The sequence below is a fragment of the Electrona antarctica genome (genome assembly GCF_951216825.1).
Source record: "Electrona antarctica genome assembly, chromosome: 2".
In the NCBI taxonomy this organism is placed as follows: domain Eukaryota; kingdom Metazoa; phylum Chordata; class Actinopteri; order Myctophiformes; family Myctophidae; genus Electrona; species Electrona antarctica.
Genome location: NC_136807.1, coordinates 57,194,407 through 57,216,737, shown reverse-complemented (window position 1 = coordinate 57,216,737; position 22,331 = coordinate 57,194,407).

The window sequence follows — 22,331 nt, the reverse complement described above, 5'->3', positions numbered from 1 at the left end:
CCCGCAGTGTTGTTGTCGTCGACTAATATACTATATGACGAAAGATGGCCGTCGACTAACCCTTTTTTCACCGACGAAACCTACCTAAAAACTAAGGCTTGATGACTAAAACTATGTGACTAAATATCTACTGTTGATTTTGTCAACAAATTAAAACCAGATCAGGGAGGGACTAGTGGACAAAAGAGATCCAGTATAAGTCATTTTACACTTGGTTGCATGCTGAGAATAGCCGATCTACAAGCTACGAACTTGCAGATCGGCTATTTTCACACAAGTGTAAAATCAGCCTTTACGACGGCATCAAGGCCCACCAAAATACATCTTAGTCGACTAAATCACCTGTAGATTTAGTCGACTAAAACTAGACTAACACTGAAACATTGTCGGGTGACTAAAATGTGCAAACTATTCAAGAGACTATGACTAAAACTGAAATAGAAATGTGCTGCCAAAAACAACACTGAACACCTGTCATCGTCCGCCCCGCCAAACAGCCTTGGTTTACATCCTGGACACGTGTCGACAAAATAATACGGAAAAAAAAAACACACTTGCGGTGGCGGAATAATTCATTCTTTTATACCTGGCAATCAATATGTTAGTAAGTAGTAGTAGTAAGTAGCCTTGCCGAGCCATGAGGCCCATAGGGCAGGAGCCTATCTCCTGTTTCTGTAGCGTGAGGCAGCTTGATGTACAAGTACACCCCCTGGACATGACGCTAGTATGTCGCAGGGACTTACCCCCAATCCAACCCTTGATGCTGAGTGTCAAGCAGGGAGGCACTGGGTCCCATTTTTAGAGTCTTTGGTATGACCCGGCCGGGGATTGAACCCTGACCTCCCAGTCTCAGGGCGGACACTCTAACCACAAGGCCACTGAGCTGGTATCAATATGTTAAGGGCCCCCCCAAATAATATAATCTGACTGTGGACCCCCATCAGAAAGGATGCTGTGCCAAGGAGGACCCCCCCCCGTAAAAGATGTGTTGTTAAAAATATGTATTTTTTTCTCCTTCCCCGAGCTCATTTTTAAAACGGCCAAGTGTAGATTGTTGTTTATTTTCAAATGTACACGGTTTATGGTGTTGTATATATTCGTGGCTGAACATAATTATTTTGATGCTACATGAGAGTTTCTGATCCAGAAGAACACAGTTTGCCGGCCACTGCTACCGAGCTGATCATGAGGTTATATATCTTCCCTTCTTCTCTGGAGTCCTGCCTCAAAGCAGACCAGAGGTATAGAAAACGGTCGTTCCCTGATGTCATCGCTATAGGGACGCATGCATCAGTAAACTGGGGATGGCGATGAAGGACCGGGAAGTCTGGCGTGGTGTTGTGGAATCCATGAACTCGACTGTGGTAGAAAATGTACATGATGTTCTAAATGGATTGCAAATGGATACGAACTTTTTAGCAAAAGGCCGATGCACACCTCAAGGCTATAGAGCGTCGCAGTCCCGCCCCCTACCATGGACCAGGAAATGAATCTCAATGCATTTTTCCCATAGACATTTCTTAAAGTATTTATTTAAAGACGGTTACGCCGCGGACAAAGCCAACTCGAGTCGTGACAACTCATGACAACACAAACAATATTTTGGACCAAACAAATAATGGGAGGCATACTATGGTCCGACGGAGCATTGGTTCGACATGCGTCCGCACCTCGGACTAGCGCCTGCTCCCGTGCTTGCGGTTATGGTTAGGTTAGGGGTTAGGGGTATCGGATCAATGAATCGTCGGACCAAACACATGTAACCACAAATAATTACAAAGAAGAAAAACAACAAAAAAAGTGTTGTAACCTTCCGTTTTTTTCTTCTTTCTAATTGTTTGTTCGGCCCACATTTTTTTGTTTGTTGTCATGATTTGTCACGACTCGAGTTGGCTTTGTCCGCGGCGTAAACGTCTTTAAATAAATACTGAACGGAGAATAATTTCCTGGTCCAGGGTAGGGGGGCGGGACTGCGACGCTCTATTGACAGGTGCGTAGGGCAATAAAGCATACTTAAAAGGGTATCTTTGAAAAACAAAGAAGGGTCCCGCACACTGTCAGAAAACTTGCCAAAAATGTTGCTCTTCATTCAACGTTTCGGTCTATTCGACCTTCATCAGGACAGACAATGGATACGAACGTCCCCTATGATGAATTCCTGTTCTGTCCTTTGTCTATATAGAAGTGTCTATTTGTACGTCTCTAAATGTTTTTGATGAATTGAACATTGTGGACCCTATTGGAAACAAGTGTAATGCTTAATTGGGTCGTCCACTCACAGTTAACAGCCTTTGTATTGAGTTTGTGCTTGAAATGTACTGTAATTCTGCAAACTGTTAATACATTTTTCAATCAATCAATCAAATCTCTTCACCGATGGGACTATAAATAAAGCCTGATTTAGAAAATGGCAGGTTTCGCGTCACACAATGAGCTCGTAGACACGGCGTGCACGCACACAAATCAGGCTCTAAGCTGCCGTTTAACCCATTCAGGCCTGACGTCGAAATAAAAAAAAAACATTCGCTCTGAAAGAATATAATATTCAAAGATTTGTGCCGCATTTTTACGATTTTCCAAAAATAGCAGACCTACAAGTTCATAGCGCGCCACCGAGTGGCGCGCTATGAGCTTGTAGATCTGCTATTTTTCAATAGCTAAAGTATAACATAATGCTTAGTTAAAACACCAAAAGGGGTTCCCGCCCAAAATGGGTTAAAAGCTATAATATGACACAGATGCGTCCTCAGGTCTAAATGGGTTAATAAATGAGGTCAGTTGTGTGCCGCGCACGAGCCTGGTGGACTGATTAGTCAGAAAGGGAGTGCCGCTCGGTGTTGGGTGGAATCAGCCCTCATGCTACATCTGCCAGGAACATCTGCTGCAATACAGTACCTTCGGACCAGAACAAAGTCACTACAAATGCATCGCATTGCAACAATTCTATTTAACTACGTCAATAGGCTTTTGTTGGCAGCGTAGCCAAAAGTTAAACTTTGGACACATGGACAGCGACAGACAGACTGGTTCAACACCACCACAGATGGACAACGACAAAGTCACTACAAATGCCAGAACAAAGTCACAAAGTCACTACAAATGCATCGCATTGCAACAATTCTATTTAACTACGTCAATAGGCTTTTGTTGGCAGCATAGCCAAAAGTTAAACTTACAGTAAACTCAATACTGTGAACAAAACGATATACTGTATTTAAGCACCACCACACATGGACAGCGACAGACAGACTGGTTCAGCACCACCACAGATGGACAGCGACAAAGTCACTACAAATGCCAGAACAAAGTCACAAAGTCACTACAAAGTCACTACAAATGCATCGCATTGCAACAATTCTATTTAACTACGTCAATAGGCTTTTGTTGGCAGCGTAGCCAAAAGTTAAACTTACAGTAAACTCAATACTGTGAACAAAACGATATACTGTATTTAAGCACCACCCACACATGGACAGCGACACACAGACTGGTTCAGCACCATCGCAGATGGACAGCGACAGACAATTTCGTCAAACAAATATAAACTAGACTAAAACTGTTAGGAAGTGGCTAGTGGACAAGAGATCCAGTATGAGTCATTTTACACTTGGTTGCATGCTGACAAATCAGCCATTACGACGGCATCAAGGCCCGCCAAAATGCATTTTAGTCGACTAAATCAACTGTCGATTTAGTCGACTAAAATCTCATGATATTTAGTCGACTAAACCTAGACTAACACTGAACCATTCCAGGTGACTAAAATGTCACTAAGACTTGAAAACCCTTCAAAAGACGATGACTAAAACTAAAATCAAAATGTGCTGCCAAAAACAACACTGGCTGGATGCATGGTCCAACCCCTGGTATTTCTGACAGATATATAGCTGAGGGCTGAAAACACCCATGTGCGTTCTGCGTGGCATCGTCTCAGCCAAGGGGCCAGTGAGGCACTCATTGAAGCACTGGGCCCTAGTGGTAAGAGGAGGGACTACAGGCGGACCCGTGGATTCATGACCGGGAAACCCCGTGCAGCTGGGCTTTAACATTGAGCGCTCGGTTGCACTTCCGCATTTGCCAACCAAAATTTGGTTGGCAAATGCGGAAGTAGACGTTTTGAGACGGTCCTTCCGGGTGCTTCAAAACGCCACTGAGCAACTTCTACTGACATGAATAGCGGAGGGGACGGAGCTTCGCACCAGATCAGTCTCTATCCTTTTATATACTCTATGGTCTCGGCGGGGTAAAGGTAGCCTGGCTAATAAGCCAGACTAATATCACACAACACTGTCGCGGTATATTAGTCTGGGCTGGCTCCACTTGGATTTCATTTCCCGGGGGGCGGGTTCAAACATTTTCTCTTTGACGCAATTGGTCAGAGCTACTGTCAGTCAAAAGTCTCAAGCATTGAACGTCACTGTACCAAAGCCCGCCCATATTGCATACCGTGTCCCGATTGGCCCGACCTGTTCTCGGTTGTAGGAAAGAGGCGTGCTACTGAGCCTCGCCTGACCCTAATCCGCTGGCAGGCAAATTTGTTTTTGCCAACGGCTGATTCGGTCTGGTTTATTAACCAGGCTAGGGTAAAGGCTGTCTCACTGGACCGCACTTGGAATTCACCCTTTGTCAGCCTTCTGATTGGTCCCTGAGTGACCAACCAGCAGGCTGGTTTCTGCCTTGTTCCGCCTTGTTCATGTTGAATTTGCTAAAACATATTTTTTGGATGAACTAAAAACAAACATATATATATATATATATCACCATGCTGCACCTGTGATGTTCCTTTTTACTGACACCAAGTTTATAATAAGAATTGAATGCACAGAATATCAATAAGAAGCAACTGAAAAACACATTATTTCAATGGTAGTGGATGGAGAGACAGGATTTTTGACCAACCACGAAACAGCAACCAATGGGTGCGAAGAGGGGCACAACCAGGGGCGGGACTTGACAAAGGGTGAATTGTAGGAGTTGAGACATTACATGTCGGTTGACTCGGTTCCACAGATAAATGTTGCGGAATTAGCAGAATCGACATGCAATTTGTTTGCGTCTTCCTTTTTTTTTTTTTTTACATTTTAACTCACGATTTTGTAACCCATTTTTCACCCCATGTGTCAATTATCTAAAAGACCATCCCTGCATCCCGGGACTCATTACATTGAAAACCTATTTACATCACTGTACAAAAAATCATTCTAGGACCACCCTGGACCACCGTGTGGGGGGGGGGGGGGGGTCACAGTTTGAGAACCACTGTTGTAGAGATAGGCACGTGTCAAAGGTCAATCTTCAGTTGACTGCGCCCTCTGAAATGTGTTTTTGACATGTTCTGACAGCTCTGTCTAAAGTCCTTTTGAATGTCATACGATTCCCCAAGTTCTCAATAAACATCTATGTATTTCATGGTTGGTTGTTGCTATAGTTTGAAATAACTGTAATTAATGTACGATTTACTTTTTCACCCAACAATGAATGCAAATAAGGTGTGGGAAATGTATATCCACTACGACCATTTGTGACCAGATTTGACTGAGAGCCTGCCATCGCGCAAATTCCAGAGGAGATTTTCCAAAATAATAGCACAGACTCTTCACATACTAGAGCATGTCTGAAATAAGTGTCAGAGCTGAAATCGTAAATATGAAATAAATGCTTAAACATGTAGCTAGGTGTAATGTTAGAGACCACAGAATACCTTTCAAGCCCGTTTTCTCAACTCGCTGTTTTCTGCAAGACATTAATTACTCTATAAGCCATATCTCCAAAACTGGTGGGTCAAACTGAACAACCAATATGTCCATTTGAAGCTATACGATTCCCTGCTTTCATATGACATGAAAAAACGAAAATTCAAAAAAATCTAATAGCAGTCCCTCAGTCAAATGTAGTCACATTTAGTCACTGGACTCATTATGCGTTCACAACGGCATCTGCAAATACACAGGCTACCATTTTTCAGCAGAAGCCAGCGACATGAAGATACAAAGATACAGTCTACCATTCATTGTCAATGGAAGCCCAGCGACATCAAGATACAAAGATACAGTCTACCATTCATTGTCAATGGAAGCCAGCGACATCAAGATACAAAGGAGACAAGACACATCCGCTTGCTACAAAAGCTACAACAGCTACAAAACTAAAGAAACTTGAGCTGGTTTCAAACTTCAGCTATACGAAGCTACAAATATATTCTGTGTAGCTTTTAATCTGCCAACGTGAACTTGGCAGTCGAATGAATAATATGTAGAGGAAAAGAAAGAATTTGTTCTGCCCTCAAGTCTGGGAATTCATTCAGGACAAGTTTTTTTTATTATTATTATTTTTTTTAACATCTTATCTGTCAGAAAACAGGAACACATCCCGAGGTGGTCCATTTTTACTTATAATCTCTCACAGACCTGACGCGTTCATCTGGTGACAACAAACAATGCCCAGCCTCGATTAGATGTAATGTGCTGCTTATCTAGGAAATAGCAGACTGCACCTGTCTAGTAGAGGTGCCAAAAGCAAGCACATAATCTGTACTGCAAACAAGCAAGCAAACAATATGTGCTAAATATGACTGAAATCTTATGGTATTTAGTCGAGCAAACAAAGAGCAAACAGGGATTTGAGCGTCTGCTATAGAGGAGTCAAAAGCAAGCACATGTTGTACTGGGTCACAATCTTTTTTGATGGAAGGGTGTGTGAAACAGCTGACCAATTTGGGGGAAATATACAAACACAAAGTGAACCAGTGGTGCACTGTGGTGGAGTATAAGTCACCACTGGAATGTTGAAATACTAAGTAAAACAAATCCGGAATTCAACATTCACCCTAGAGTAAAAGTACAAAAGTGTTGGTATCAAAAGTTTAAAAAAGGCAAAATAATATTGTGAATGATTTGAATGATGATGAGTTGAATGATGAGTCGGTGCTCCCGTTTCGAATGGGATCAGTGTATTGAAACGGGGAAAATCAGGTGCAATCAGGCCTTTCAATAGACTGAGTAGACGTCTACCCGTCTACTCAGGTGCTCAGTAGGTTGATTCCTTCCGATTGTGTCGGTTGATCTGTGCATTTTAATGCATCGCATGCAGCTACTGGAGCTCAGTAGGTGATCATTCCTTTCAATGCAGCCGTAACATCGAACATGCACTGCTCCCGTGCTTGCGGTTATGTTTAGGTTAGGATTAGAGATGCACTGCTCCCGTGCTTGCGGTTATGTTTAGGTTAGGATTAGAGATAGGGATAGTAATTTCGGAACAAGGAACCTTCTGACTAACGACACGGCACCGCTCCAGTAGCTGCATGCGATGCATTAAACTGCACAGATCAACCGACACAATCGGAAGGAATCAACCTACTGAGCACCTGAGTAGACGGGTAGACGTCTACTCAGTCTATTGAAAGGCCTGATTGCACCTGATTTTCCCCGTTTCAATACACTGATCCCATTCGAAACGGGTGGTCAGGTTCTAGTTGTTACTAGGGATGTCCACGGATAGCCAGTTACTCGTAATTTATTTTTGAGTGGTGTAAACCACTCCTACAACTGGCTTTGTTTGTCTGTCTGTCTGTCTGTGCAGAAAAAATGAGCATGGTTGCTACGGTCACCCGGGTGTGATTTCATTACGTCAGACCACAGCTTATCAGGCTATATAAGACCTTACACCACTCAGTTCACACGGGTGTGATTTTTTAAACTACTGGTAATTAAATGGACAACCAGATCTTATTTTTATGTATTTATTTGTGGCTTTCGCCTTTATTTTATATTTTTTATGGAGGGACAGACAGTAGGCTGACAGGAAATGGGGAGAGAGATGGGGGGAAGACATGTAGTAAAGGCCGTCGGGATCGGGAGTCGAACCCGCGGCTCTCTGCCAGACTGGATTACCAGCCAAGGTGCCTGGACCGCTGAGCAACGGCCCAGATCTTATTTTAATTATTTTTGAGTGGTGTAAACCACTCCTACAACTGGCTTTGTTAGTCTGTCTGTCTGTCTGTGCAAAAAAAATGAGCATGGTTGATGCTGATTGGTTGATGCTGATTTCATTACGTCAGACATTACATCAGAACACAGCTGATCAGGCTATATAATAATACCTTACACCACTCAGTTCACACAGGTGTGATTTTTAGGACACAAGAAACACTTTCATAGGGTTTTTCCCCCTTCAGCCTCAATGCATTGAAAAACAGATTTTTTTTTACGAGAAAGATCGCACTGGATGAACAAAGATTTGTCACGACCCGAGTTGGCTCCGTACGACGCTTAAAAGGTCTTTAAATGAATACTTTTTTGAAATGTCTATGGGAAAGATCAAGGGGCCAGTGAGGCTATTCAACGTTGAAGCTCTGGGCCCTAGTGGTACGAGGAAGGACTGCAGGCGGACCCGTGGATTCATGACGAGGAAACCCCCGTGCAGCTGGGCTTTAACACTAGGACCATCACTCCCTACGTCACCCCGGACCTCAAATTTGAGGTCCGGAGGAGGTACTTCCGGCAGTCTTCCGGGTGCTTCAAAACGCCACTGAGCAACTCCATCGAAATGAATAGCTTGGGGGCGGGGCTAGTGCTCCAGTTCGGTCTCTATCCTTTATATACTCTATGGGAAAGATGCATTGGGAATTATTTTCTGGGCCTGGCGTCGTCATGAAAGGGGGCGGGACTGTGACGCTCTATAGTCCGATTGGCGCGAGCACCTCCGCCATGGCCTGTTTTGGGGAGACGAGAAGGCGATCTTCTTCCACGACGAAATAGAACGGTGGCAGGAGCTGAACTATCGCTACTGGCAGTGGTTGAGTTAATGACCAGGTGGGCGTGTCCACATCAAAAATGATATTTAATAAATACTGTATACACTTTTTTGAAAAAGATAAAATAATCGTCCTCCTTAATATAATAATATTACCTGAAGATCATGTTTTAGGGTGGAAAAGAATCACGGCACTCTGAACGGGAACCCCTTTTTGGTGTTTTAAGCATTATGTTATACTTTAGCTATTGAAAAATAGCAGATCTACAAGCTCGTAGCGCGGCACTAGGTCTGCTATTTTTGAAAAATCGTGAAAATGTGCCACAAATCTTTGAATAAATTATTTCAGATCGAACATTTTTAACTCAAATATTTGCTTGTGAGGGGTTCCTTCAGGGAATATCATATTTTCAGATGGGGGTCGGTGGCCAATTACATATATGTTTTGGGGTCCTGATATAGAAACATAGTTATTTCAGAAAACTGTAAGGATTTAGAAGACATTTTTTTAAATTTCGACGTCAGGCCTAAATGGGTTCGAAAATGGCTCTTTCAACATCTTGGGTTGCCGACCCCTGGGTTAAGGACTGTGTGAGGTCACATTTCTCAGTGAGAGGCGTATAGAACATTAGGTCACTGACACCAGAGAGACCAATCTGCCTCGTCTCTCTATCCGTGTAATCCTGTCTGGAAGTCTTAAATATACAGCTGTTGACTGAAACCAAGAGGATCCCATCTCAAATATACAACAGAGGCTGCGGACTGGATATCAATCTCTTGACCTGACCTGCACCCTTAAGTCCTGGTATACATCACGGTTGGATTCGCTGTGTGTGTGTGTGGTCGTGTGTGCGTGCGTGTGCGTGTGTGCGTGTGTGTGTGTGCGCGTGCGTGCGTGCGTGCGTGCGTGCGTCAAAGGTCTCAAACATTGAACGTCACTGTACCAAAGCCCGCCCATATTGCATACCGTGTCCCGATTGGCCACACCAGTTCTCTGGTGTAGGAAATGGGCGTACAATTGAGCCTCTCCAGACCGTAATCCGCCGGCAGGCAATTTTTATTTTTTGTGCCAACGGCTGATTCGGTCTGGCTTATTAGCCAGGCTAGAGTTGCGATACTTCTACTTCAGTTAAAACTACAGACCAAAAAAAAGGGAATCGTGTGAGAATCGTGATCTCAATTCTTGTGGAGGAAATGGTGCAGCACTAGTACTAAAAACAAACAATTGATTTAGCTTTTTCTTAAAGCTAAATTGAACCTTGCAGGCAGAACGCTAAGCTGCTGATTGACTTTGTCCAGCCCTGGGTGTGATGACCGGCTTATCATTACTTAACACTTTGACCTCTATTAACGAGTTGCCCCGAGTTATTGTAGAACACTTTCCCTGCGATTCGCGAGTTGCCCGAGTTATGTTTTCATTGTTTAATCCATGTTTTGAATCAGTTTTAAGTCACCGGGTGCCGCGCTACGAGCTTGTAGATCTGCTATTTTTGAAAAATCGTGAAAATGTGGCGCAAATATTTGAATATATATTATTTCAGAGCGAACGTTTTTACTCAAATCTTTGCTTCTGGGAGGGACTGGAACAACATATTGGGGATGGGGGTCGGCGGCCAATTACATATATTGTTGGAGGTCCTTGACATGAAAAGGTTGAGAACAACTGACAGAAACATAGGTTTTTCAGAAAACTGTCGGGATTTAGAAGACATTTGTAGAATCGTCCTCAGGTGCCGTTAATCGCAATTATTTGTGTGACAATTCATTGTCAACTCAATTGTGTAATGGTGACGGCCCTAGTGCTCAGGTCAAAGGTCATCTTGTTAACATGACCTCAGCATCACTATCGTAGAACATATAGGCTACTGAGGTGCACAGCAGTATTGTGTAGTAAAAATCACACCCGTGTGAAGTGAGGGGCGCTCATGTCATCGTACATCAATTTATGTTAGCGGACATTTGACATTGCTACATTAGGTACATGAGGTGGTCCCTTATTGGCCAAGTGCTCCCACCAACATGTGATTGGTTAGACGATTTGCTCGTTTACATATGACGTAAGTTTTCCCTTCAATGTCAATGGTGTTTAATGTTTTGATGTTTAATTGACATCATATTTAGCGGAATTCTGACGCCATTTCTCCGTTCACGCAAATCTTGAGATGCGTGGGGACAAAAGCTATTTATAGAAGGGGCTAAACTCATTCATCGCCACCAGGGGGCGCCAAAAGGCCCAGACCGCCACCATATATCTTTTATTTTATTTTATATTCTTTTATTCTTTTCAAAAAAACCTTTTTTTTTTTTTTTCTTTTACTATGTTATAAAACACAAAAAACACGTCCTTGGCGCTCCAGGACATCATGAAAAAGAAGTTAAATAAGTCCTTGGCGACCATTGAGTTAAAAATAGCAGATTTACAAGTTCACTCACAATGTGTCACGTTGTGGAACCTCTCGTATCAGGCATTTAAGAGAGCTAATGCAAAACATATCCCATCATTGGATTTAGTATTTGGCCGTGCTGCACAATGAATCGATTTAGAAAATATTATAAAAGATTGAGATCCATTCCAGACACCTAGGCGATCTCATTTCTAAATTTGAGCAATAACCGCTCTTCGTCCACTTCATTTTAGTTACTCTTATGTTTTTGCTACAAGAGAGAGACTTTAAGAGAGGTTTAAGTCGAGCACTTTGATGTTGTCTGTTTAAAGCCACAGTATAGTTATGGCTCCAGGTGACACGTTTTGAACGTAGTAACGTTCAGCAACTACAGACTATAAAAAAATGGGAATCGTGTGAGAATCGTTATCTCAATTCTTGTGGAGGAAAATTGAGATTCACATTCTTTGGGCGGGAACCCATTTTGGTGTTTTAAGCATTACGTTATACTTTAGCTATTGAAAAATAGCACTCTGTGCCGCGCTATGAGCTTGTAGATCTGCTATTTTTTTTTTGCTTCTGGGGGGTCCCTGGAACAACATATTTTCAGATGGGGGGGTCCACGGCCAAATACATATAATTCTGGGGTTCTTTGACATGAACAAAGTTTGAACACCACTGACATAGAAACGAATGGGGTTTTCCAGGAAACTGTCAGGATTTAGAAGACATTTTGTAGAATCGAGCTCAGGTTAAATTGAACCTTGCAGGCAACACGCTAAGCTGCTGATTGACTTTGTCCAGCCCTGGGTGTGATGCCCGGCTTATCATTACTTAACTTCAGGCTGTTTTTTTTTATCACCTTGTTTTTTTTATCTCGGCCAAGCTTTCAACTTTGGCCAACAGCTCTTTTTCCCCGCTCGGTCGCACCGGTTTGCTGAGAAGACTTGATCTTTTATAGATTTTCTTTTTGGTGCCCTTCGGTTTCTTGGCAGCTAAGAAAGGATACTCGGCCTTTAATAAAGCATCACACAACGGGCTCACGGGAGAGGCAAACCTAAAAAAGCTTCAAAGACACGAAAAACAACAAGAATGCCATAATATTAATAAAGCCACATGGCCGTAGCTTCCCTTTCCCTACATGGAAACTCTTCACTGAATGGAAATAGCGTATTAGCCACGATGACACATTTAAATTGACGATTAATTTTCCACACAAATAATTAACGATTTAATTGCATTTTTGGCATTGCACATTGGAGGATATGAATACAACAGTTTTTTAGCTTTAGTTTTTTAGGCTTCTTAATCACAAATTGCACAGGGCAGATAATAAAAACGACTTGAATATACAAATAAATTACTGATACATAAATGTATCAGTAATTTATTTGTATGGGCTATACTTCCAGCTGTAAAAAAAATAAATAGCTGATCTACAAGCTTACAACATTGCTTGATGTTATTGTAGATCTGCTATTTTTGGGGGAAATAGGTTGAAAATGTATGAACATTCTTCGACATGCAAATATAACCCTTAAGCAAGCCGCATGAAAACAGTTACCATGTCAGTTCAAGTATTACGTCTATTAGCCAGCATGTGCAACTTTCTTCAATGCAACGGTATAGACTAGAGTCTATTCTCCTATACGGCAGTGAATGCTGGACCTTGAAGCCAATCCGGCAGAAGTCTCTAGACGGGTGCTACACCAGCATGCAGTACTTAACATCAGCAAGAGTAGCCTAGAAATGTTTGATAATCTGTTTGATGGAATGCCAACGGTGAGCCAGACAATAGCAGCCAGGAGAATGAGACTATAGCAGGACACTGCCAAATTAAGACACCAAGAGCTGCCAGCCAGCAACATTAGTGCTGTGGGAACCAACACACAGGCATCGATCAAGAGGACGTCCCACATTAACCCTGCAAGACCCACCGTTGCAAATATACAACAAATTAATATTTTAATTAACTAATGTATTTGTTTCTGTACTTTTTTCACCTAAACATCATCATTGATGTTAATTGTTTTGTCTTGCAATGCCATTGGTCATATTTGCATACAAATACCCCCCACAGAGGCAGAAATTCACACAACTTCAAAATCTCTGAATTTTGAACAATTTTGAACCTATGACCTTTGTCCTTTAACCCTGATAAAAGTAAGTAAAATGCCTGTAATACATATATTTTTTGTGAATGTCTAGAACATGTTTTATTTATTATTGTGAAAGATACCCCCCAAATGCAAATTATTAATTTATTATTATTATTATTTTAATAATTATTACAAATGTGCATACAATTTGCGTTTTCTATTTTGTTTATTATTATTATTATTATTATTTACATAATTTCCTCTACAAAGTCCTAGTAGCACAAGTAGTAGTATACGGTTGAAATCTCTTTTTTTGCAAGTATAAATGTATTCGGGGTTAACATATTATGTGGATGTACAGTTGGAGGCCATCGATATTGTCCTTTTATTTTTGCTGAGGTTTGCGTGATCTGCGCAAAAGGACAGTTAACCCAATTTGGGCGGGAACGCCTTTTGGTGTTTTAAACATTATGTTATAATTTAGCTATTGAAAAATAGCAGATCTACAAGCTCACAGCGCGCCACCGAGTGGCGCGCTACGAGCTTGTAGGTCTGCTATTTTTGAAATATCGTGAAAATATTTATTTCAGAAAACTGGAGGATTTAGAAGGATTTTTTTTTAATTTTGAGGTCAGGCCTAAATGGGTCAAATGATAAGGGACAATATCGGTGGCACCCAACTGTATACTCAAAGAACGACGCAAGGAGCGCAAAGCACCAACGAGCTGATGCCAGATGTACTGCATGGAGAACCGAGATGACTGGAAGCACCAATGAATGGAGAGGCTCACCTGAGGACCACCTAGAGAGAGGGCTGCAGGGACGTGCAGAGAGTGTTAGAGAGAGGCAGGGGCTAAAATCCTGTTAAGAGGGCACTTTTGGAGTGCCGTCGCGCTCACAGCGCGACGCGTTGTGAGCTTGTAGATCAGCTATTTTCGAGGCGCAACGACATGGATTTCAAAAGCAATTCTCCTGAATGCTGCCTTCCTTCCGGCATGTATGGCATGGAAAGGAGTGGCATTTGCATTTCTTTCACCATGTATAGTGAATGCTATATTCGTGGTCTGGAAAGGGCGGTTGTTTTACAGACGGGTAAAAAGGGCATTCGTGGTCTGGAAAGGGCGGTTGTTTTACAGACGGGTAAAAGGGCATTCGTGGTCTGGAAAGGGCGGTTGTTTTACAGACGGGTAAAAGGGCTATTCGTGGTCTGGAAAGGGCGGTTGTTTTACAGACGGGTAAAAGGGCATTCGTGGTCTGGAAAGGGCGGTTGTTTTACAGACGGGTAAAAAGGGCATTCGTGGTCTGGAAAGGGCGGTTGTTTTACAGACGGGTAAAAGGGCATTCGTGGTCTGGAAAGGGCGGTTGTTTTACAGACGGGTAAAAGGGCATTCGTGGTCTGGAAAGGGCGGTTGTTTTACAGACGGGTAAAAAGGGCATTCGTGGTCTGGAAAGGGCGGTTGTTTTACAGACGGGTAAAAAGGGCATTCGTGGTCTGGAAAGGGCGGTTGTTTTACAGACGGGTAAAAGGGCATTCGTGGTCTGGAAAGGGCGGTTGTTTTACAGACGGGTAAAAAGGGCATTCGTGGTCTGGAAAGGGCGGTTGTTTTACAGACGGGTAAAAAGGGCATTCGTGGTCAGGAAAGGGTGGTTGTTTTACAGACGGGTAAAAAGGGCATTCGTGGTCTGGAAAGGGCGGTTGTTTTACAGACGGGTAAAAGGGCATTCGTGGTCTGGAAAGGGCGGTTGTTTTACAGACGGGTAAAAGGGCATTCGTGGTCTGGAAAGGGCGGTTGTTTTACAGACGGGTAAAAGGGCATTCGTGGTCTGGAAAGGGCGGTTGTTTTACAGACGGGTAAAAAGGGCATTCGTGGTCTGGAAAGGGCGGTTGTTTTACAGACGGGTAAAAGGGCATTCGTGGTCTGGAAAGGGCGGTTGTTTTACAGACGGGTAAAAAGGGCATTCGTGGTCTGGAAAGGGCGGTTGTTTTACAGACGGGTAAAAGGGCATTCGTGGTCTGGAAAGGGCGGTTGTTTTACAGACGGGTAAAAGGGGGCAGGGGGCTGTAGAAGCCCCCCTTTGATGTCCATGTGTTTGCACGTCCCTGGAGGGCTAGTGGTCTGCAAGGAACAGCTAAACATGCTGCATGAGTCATATAGTGTTCCAGTGGCAGCAGAGCTGTAGTATAGAGTAGACCATCATGCACTGAGGGACTGAGGGACGGGATGAGGTCTAGGACGGTATTAGTGAGATTACTGTGAGGGATAAAACGATCAGGTGCTCTTGATTTCTCCGCCCGTTGTTTTTGTTTAATCCATTTCGACCCCGAGATCAGATTCTAAAAACGTCGTCTAAATCCTGACAGTTTTCTGAAAAGGCTATAGGGCAGTATTATGCGTGTCTTAAGTACCAGGTCTTATTACTTAACGTAAGACCTGGAGGCGTGATCAATGCCATTTGGCCACTCAGAATAGCCAAATGGCATTGACCACGCCTCCAGGTCTTAAGTTAAGTCATAAGACCTGGTACTTAAGACACGCATAATACTGCCCGATATCGTCTCTATGTCAGTCGTTCTTCGATTCTTCAAAAACAGCAGACCTACAAGCTCGTAGCGCGCCACTCGGTGGCGCGCTATGAGCTTGTAGATCTGCTATTTTTCAATAGCTAAAGCATAACATGATGCTAACACCAAAAGGGGTTCCCGCGCAAAATGGGTTAATCTCTCTAAAGCTGTTTCAACCCATTGTTGCCACAGCAGCAGGCAGACAGATGGATGGGTGGGGTGGGTGACTGGGTGTACGTACGGCACAGGCTTTAGTTTAGCCCATTCAGGGCGGGAACCCCCTTTACGCATTATGTTATACTTTAGCTATTGAAAAATAGCAGATCTACGAGCTTGTATAGGTCTGCTATTTTTGAAAAATCGTGGAAATGTGGCGCAAATCTTTGAATATATATTCTTTCAGAGCGAACGTTTTTCACTCAAATATTTGCCTGGAACTACATATTTTCAGATGGGGGTCCACAGCCAAATACAGATAATTCTGAGGGTCCTTGAGAAGGAGAAGGTTGAGAACCACTGACATAGAAACAGGATTTAGAAGGCGTTTGTAGAATCGTCCTCAGGTCTAAATGGATTAGACATGACTATTGGTCCGACTGTCATTAGACCGACAACCTATGTCTCAAGCCCTAACCTAACCCTAACCGCAAGCATGGGAGCAGCGCATGTTTGACCACAGTGTCGTTTTTGACAGCAAATTTTGATTTTAGTTTTAGTCATATAGTCTTTTGAATACGTTTAATTTAGTTTTAGTTACATTTTAGTCACCTGAAATGTTCTACCGTTGGTCCAGTTTTAGTCGACTAAGGGCCCGATTAAGCAAGTGGAATCTAATTACATATACTTTTACAGTTTTTAAGACGTGGGGGCGTGTGCAATGTCATATTACAATTATGGGCCAGGTAAGAAGCGCTTTCGACACCCCGTGGTGTGAGCAAAACGGCCTTGAATTAGTCATGGGAGTGTTTCAGGGAGTTTTGAGGCTTACCCAATGAACATGTCCGTACTATTCTCTTTACGACACCAGCTGATGTCCTCATGGAATGCGCCCTTTTCGGCAAGTGGTATTACATTTCTGCAGACTGGCACCATAGACATGACATGACTTTGTCACATTTGGGTTAATTATTCATATTGCACTGCATGCTGTCACCTTTATGCCTCAAAAGAACAGATCCACAAGCTGTCACAGCCATGATGTGCATAGCTTGTAGGCCTATGTCTCTATTTTGTTAAGTAACTTGCAGTTTTCATTGGAAAGTCATTACAGCGGCGCAGCCATATGCTAAGGGAGGGAGATATACGCACATCATCACTTAATTTGTTTCTGTTCTAAGCATGAAAAACAGCTGTAAAAATCTTTATTCTAGTTGATTTGATTCATAAATGAATAACTAAGACTTTGAAATGGCACCTACCTATACCTTTCAGATCGGAATGGAACTGCGAGTAGATACGCAGCATTGGCTGGCAAATTGGCAATCCATGCGTAATGTTCCCAGAATCGTCTAACCCCCGAACATACAAGTTCGTTTGATATTGTTTAATTCGATAAAAATAGAACCATGTACCATACAGCGAATGAAAGCAAGATTCCTAAGGAATATGGGGATTTTTACATTTTAAAAAACGGTTGAGAAATGAGAGAACCATGAGTGTTTATAATATCAAATATTATAAGAATAATATGAAAGACAAACGGGCTGTGAAGAGCTCAGCTCACCATCCCGACAAGGAGGAAATATAGCCTATAGTGCATGCACGTATATGCACTGACTGTTGCACACACGCTCTTTATTTGTTTCTATTGAAAAACACCAGTAAAATAACGTTTATTTTATTTTATTTCATTCGAGTCACGACGAAGGAATGAGTTGAAATGCCATACGTGCGCCATGCGTATTGCTGCGGTCCCAATGTTATGGTCTTCGCTCGTAGCATTTTATTGAAGAAGAATTGAGTGAGTCGGGTGTGATACAGCATATGAAAGCTAACTTCCCAGTGATTATGGAGATGTTTTAATTTTTTTTAAAGGTTGAGAAATGAGCGATATATGACCCTTTACAATCTCAACGTTTGAACGTTTGAGCCAGAAAGTCCTGCTGTTGCCATGTCTCATAGAAACAAGTAAATAGGTCTATAAACATACTCCCTAAAGAATCGCATATAACAGGGGTCTGCAACCTATTTTAAATGAAGTGCCATGTTTTTATTTTCTAGATAGTGAGTCTGCCATATCAAGATTCATTTTAATGACACCACATTAAAATTTCCAGCATATTTTGATTGTCCACAAATAAATAATGAATAAAGTTCTTCCTTCTTTTTACATATTTTCTTGCACATTGTTATAATGATCATTATAAATATATATCCCCCTGCAGTCAGAGTTCATAGTTTGAATGAATTAATGTGATGCATTGTGAGCTGGTAGATCTGCTATTTTCAAAAGTAATCTTTGAAAAAAGTGACAATTGTGGAATATTTTTGAAAAATGTTATTGAAACATTTAAAAACACAAATCTGTCATGGGGGTCACTGGCTTAGTTGGGCAAATGCATTCATCTGGGAGGATCACTGGTTTAAACAACATTAGGAGAAAAGCCCAAATAAGCACTTTAGAAACAAGAAAAGCAACCACAACTACCAATATTTACAAGCAACCCTACAGAAAAAGAAGCCGCTTATAATAAACAGCAAACAGACATGGCAACACTCCAGAGCCGCTCAAGTGTAAAATCAAACAGTGCTTTTTGCTTTTAAGACGTGGTCAGACCCAGGTCGAATCGGTATGTGCTGAGTGTTTTTAGGTCAAGGGGCTTAATAGCAAATAGCGCAAAGCGAAAATAATTAACATATGGACACTCCCCCAATGCTAAATTATGCAGGAACGTGGTATTCCATATGAGTGAGCGCTCACCACGGCTTCCATAATACGAAAAGGCGCAGAGCGAGGCCCAAATCTGTATTACCGCATGGGTTTTTCCACTTGCTTAATCGGGCCCTAAGTGTCATAAGATTTTAGTCGACTAAATCTACAGTTGATTTAGTCGACTAAAATGTGTTTAGACAGGCGTTGATGACGTTGTAATGGCAGATTTTACACATTGGTTGCGTGCTGAAAATAGCTGATCTACAAGCTCACAACGCGTCGCAGCGCTAGATGATCAGCACATTTTCAGCATGCAACGTAGCATAACACTGGGGGCAGTATTATGCGTGTCTTAAGTACCAGGTCTTATGACTTAACTTAAGACCTGGAGGCGTGGTCAATGCTGTTTGGCCACTCAGAACAGCCAAATGGCATTGATCACGCCTCCAGGTCTTAAGTTAAGTAATAAGACCTGGTACTTAAGACACGCATAATACTGCCCTCATCTCTTGTCCACGAGTCCCTTCCTTAACATCTAACGTCTAGTTTTCATTTGTTGACGACATTGTCAGTATATTTAGTCTTGGTTTTCGTCATCATAGCTTATATTTTTCATTTAGTTTTCGTCAGTGAAAAAAGGTAGTCGACGAACATTTTTCGTCATAGTTTTAGTCGACGAAATCAACACTGTTTGACCGCATGTCGGTCCGTTGGTGTGTCTAATCTGCGTGTGCATCCCCGGTACGGCACGGTACAGTACAGTACAGTACAGTACAGTACAGTACAGTACAGTACAGTACAGTACAGTACAGTACAGTACAGTACAGTACAGTACAGTACAGTCAGCCTCCAAACAACATAGGACCGACCAGTGGTGGACAAACAGCAAACATGATTCACGTTTTGCAACCGAGTATAGCAATAATGGAACATAAATACTCTTCTGTTACAACGCGTCGCGTCGCAGTATTTATTGCTATTTTCAGCAAGTGTAAAATCAGTCATTACGATGGCATCAAGGCCCGCCAAAACACATTTTAGTAGACTAAATCAACTGTAGATTAAGTCGACTACAATCTTATGATACTTTGTCAAGTAAAACTAGACTAACACTATAAGCCATTCCAGGTGCGATCCAACAGCACTAAAAGACAAGTCATTTTATGCAGGGCTGCCAAGTTTTAGGAAAAGGCCAAGAGTGAGACTTTAGTGTCATGAATTTTGGTATTTTTTACGTCGATTTGGCTTTTTTTTTACCATTGGTTTAGAGAGGAATACAGACATCCCACCCTAAAAAAAATCCTACAATATATGAACATAGCCTATGTTTTTATATGCCACATATGTGACTAAATTTGACTGAGGGACTGCCATTGGATTTTTTTTTAATTTTCGTTTTGTCATGTCATGTGAAAGCAGGGAATCATAGCTTCAAATTGACATATTGTTTGTTCAGTTTGACCCACCGGTTTTGGATATATGGCTTATAGAGTAATGTCTTGCAGAAAACAGCGAGTTATGAGCTACATGTTTAAGCATTTATTTCATATTTACATGTCGATTTCAGCTCAGACACTTATTTCAGACATGCTCTAGTATGTGAAGAGTCTGCCTGTGCTATAAACTCATTTAAAAAAAATAATAATAATAAAAAAAAAAAAAAGTTTTTCTCCTCTGGTGAAAAGCTGGAATTTGCGTGATGGCAAGCTCTCAGTCAAATCTGGTCACATATGATTAACATATATGTGGATACCAGTAAATATGAGCTGTATATCTCTGCTGTTCATCATCATCGTTAGGCAGATTTATTTTTTCGTGAGAATGATCACTTCCACTATCACATTGCAACTACTTAAGGAATAGAAAGTCTGCATGTTTCTATTAGCTTGGATTCCCTATATCGATGATGTCACTGGTGGGCTTCTAAACTGCCCACAGCCCTCCTATGAGACACAAAATATATTGGCATTCAGCTGCGACAACTAACTATACGAGGTTGCCTGGGAGCTCCCCTGAACAAAATAGGAACACAAATTGGCACCCCTGAGCTTCCCTACCCCATAACTGTGTTTTTGTCACGTATAGTGCCTTTACGGGCACACAGGCACAGGCATGGGTGGATTGTTTTAACCCATTTTGGGGCGGGAACGACTTTTGGTGTTCTAAGCGTTATGTTATACTTTAGCTATTGAAAAATAGCAGATCTGCAAGCTCATAGCGCCGCGTTACGAGCTTGTAGGTCTGCTATTTTTGAAATAGTAGACCGGCCAAGTACATATAATTCTGAGGCTCCTTGACATGAAATAGTCAGACAACTGACCTAGAAACATAAGTTTTTCTGAAAACTATCATGATTTAGAAGACATTTGTCTGATATCAGGTCGAAATGGGTTAACCTGCCAGGTAGAGTATAAAAGTTGCAGTACAGTAGCCTTAATTTCTTTCTCACTTTCTCACACACACACACTTGAAGTGTCTTCAAGTGTGTGTGTGTGTGTGTGTGTGTGTGTGTGTGTGTGTGTGTGTGTGTGTGTGTGTGTGTGTGTGTGTGTGTGTGTGTGTGTGTGTGTGTGTGTGGGGGAGGTGGGGGGGGTCTGGGTGGCACCCCTAACACCCCTCTTATAAGAAGTATTCGCCTCTGATGGAATTTTATCATGAACATTGGTGAGGACCAATCCTGTGAACGTAGGTTGAAGAAGTGGTGAAGTGGTCCCATTTAATCATTGTATCATTGTGTTAAACCGATTCAAATGTTTTGAAATTAACAGATCTACAAGCTCACGGCAATAGGGCTGAAGTGGTTACTGTACGTTTTGTAATAATCATTAAAATCTACAAAGTAACTAGTAACTAAAGTTTTCAAATAATTGCAGTGGAGTAAAAAAGTACAATGTTTGCCTCTGAGATAGGAGTAGATTCAGTAGAAGTAAAAGTACTGACAATTGGAAATACTCAAGTAGGCTAAAGTAAAAGTGCATAGGCTATACTGTAGATGTTTTGAGTGGTGCAACCACTCCTATAGACAGCTATGTGTGTGGCTGTGTGACCTGGGTCTGTCCCTGGCTGTGTCCGAGCACGGAAATAGCGTTATAGCGTTTGTTCACCACCAAGTGTCACTGTTGCACAGCCTTAAGGCTCATACATAGTCTGGATTTTCGGTGGTGGGGTGACCACCGAACTACAACATGACGTCACTGAGCCGCGGTGAAGAGCAAACCACCGCCATCGCCCCAGCCCTTCTCTCTGTTTTTACTCACCACTGCTCAACGTTATTTCAGCTCCGGTGGTCACCTCACCACCGCAAATCCAGACAATGAATGAGCCTTGACACACAGACACAGACACACACAGGAGGAGGGCTTATAGTACAGTACAGTACAGTACAGCACAGCACAGCACAGCACAGCACAGCACAGCACAGCACAGCACAGCACAGCACAGCACAGCACAGCACAGCACAGTACCACTCACTTCAGAGGGGTCTGATTTTGTTACTCAAAGCACCTCCTATAGTTGTGTGACCAGCTGCTTACGTATAGCCAACGGTTGACTTTGGGGATCAGCCTTTTTTCCATGTTCCATAACAGCATTTATAAATTAGGATTAGCGCGCTGCATATATATGTCCCGATGCCATTCGGAGGCCTTTTTTTAATCTGAAAC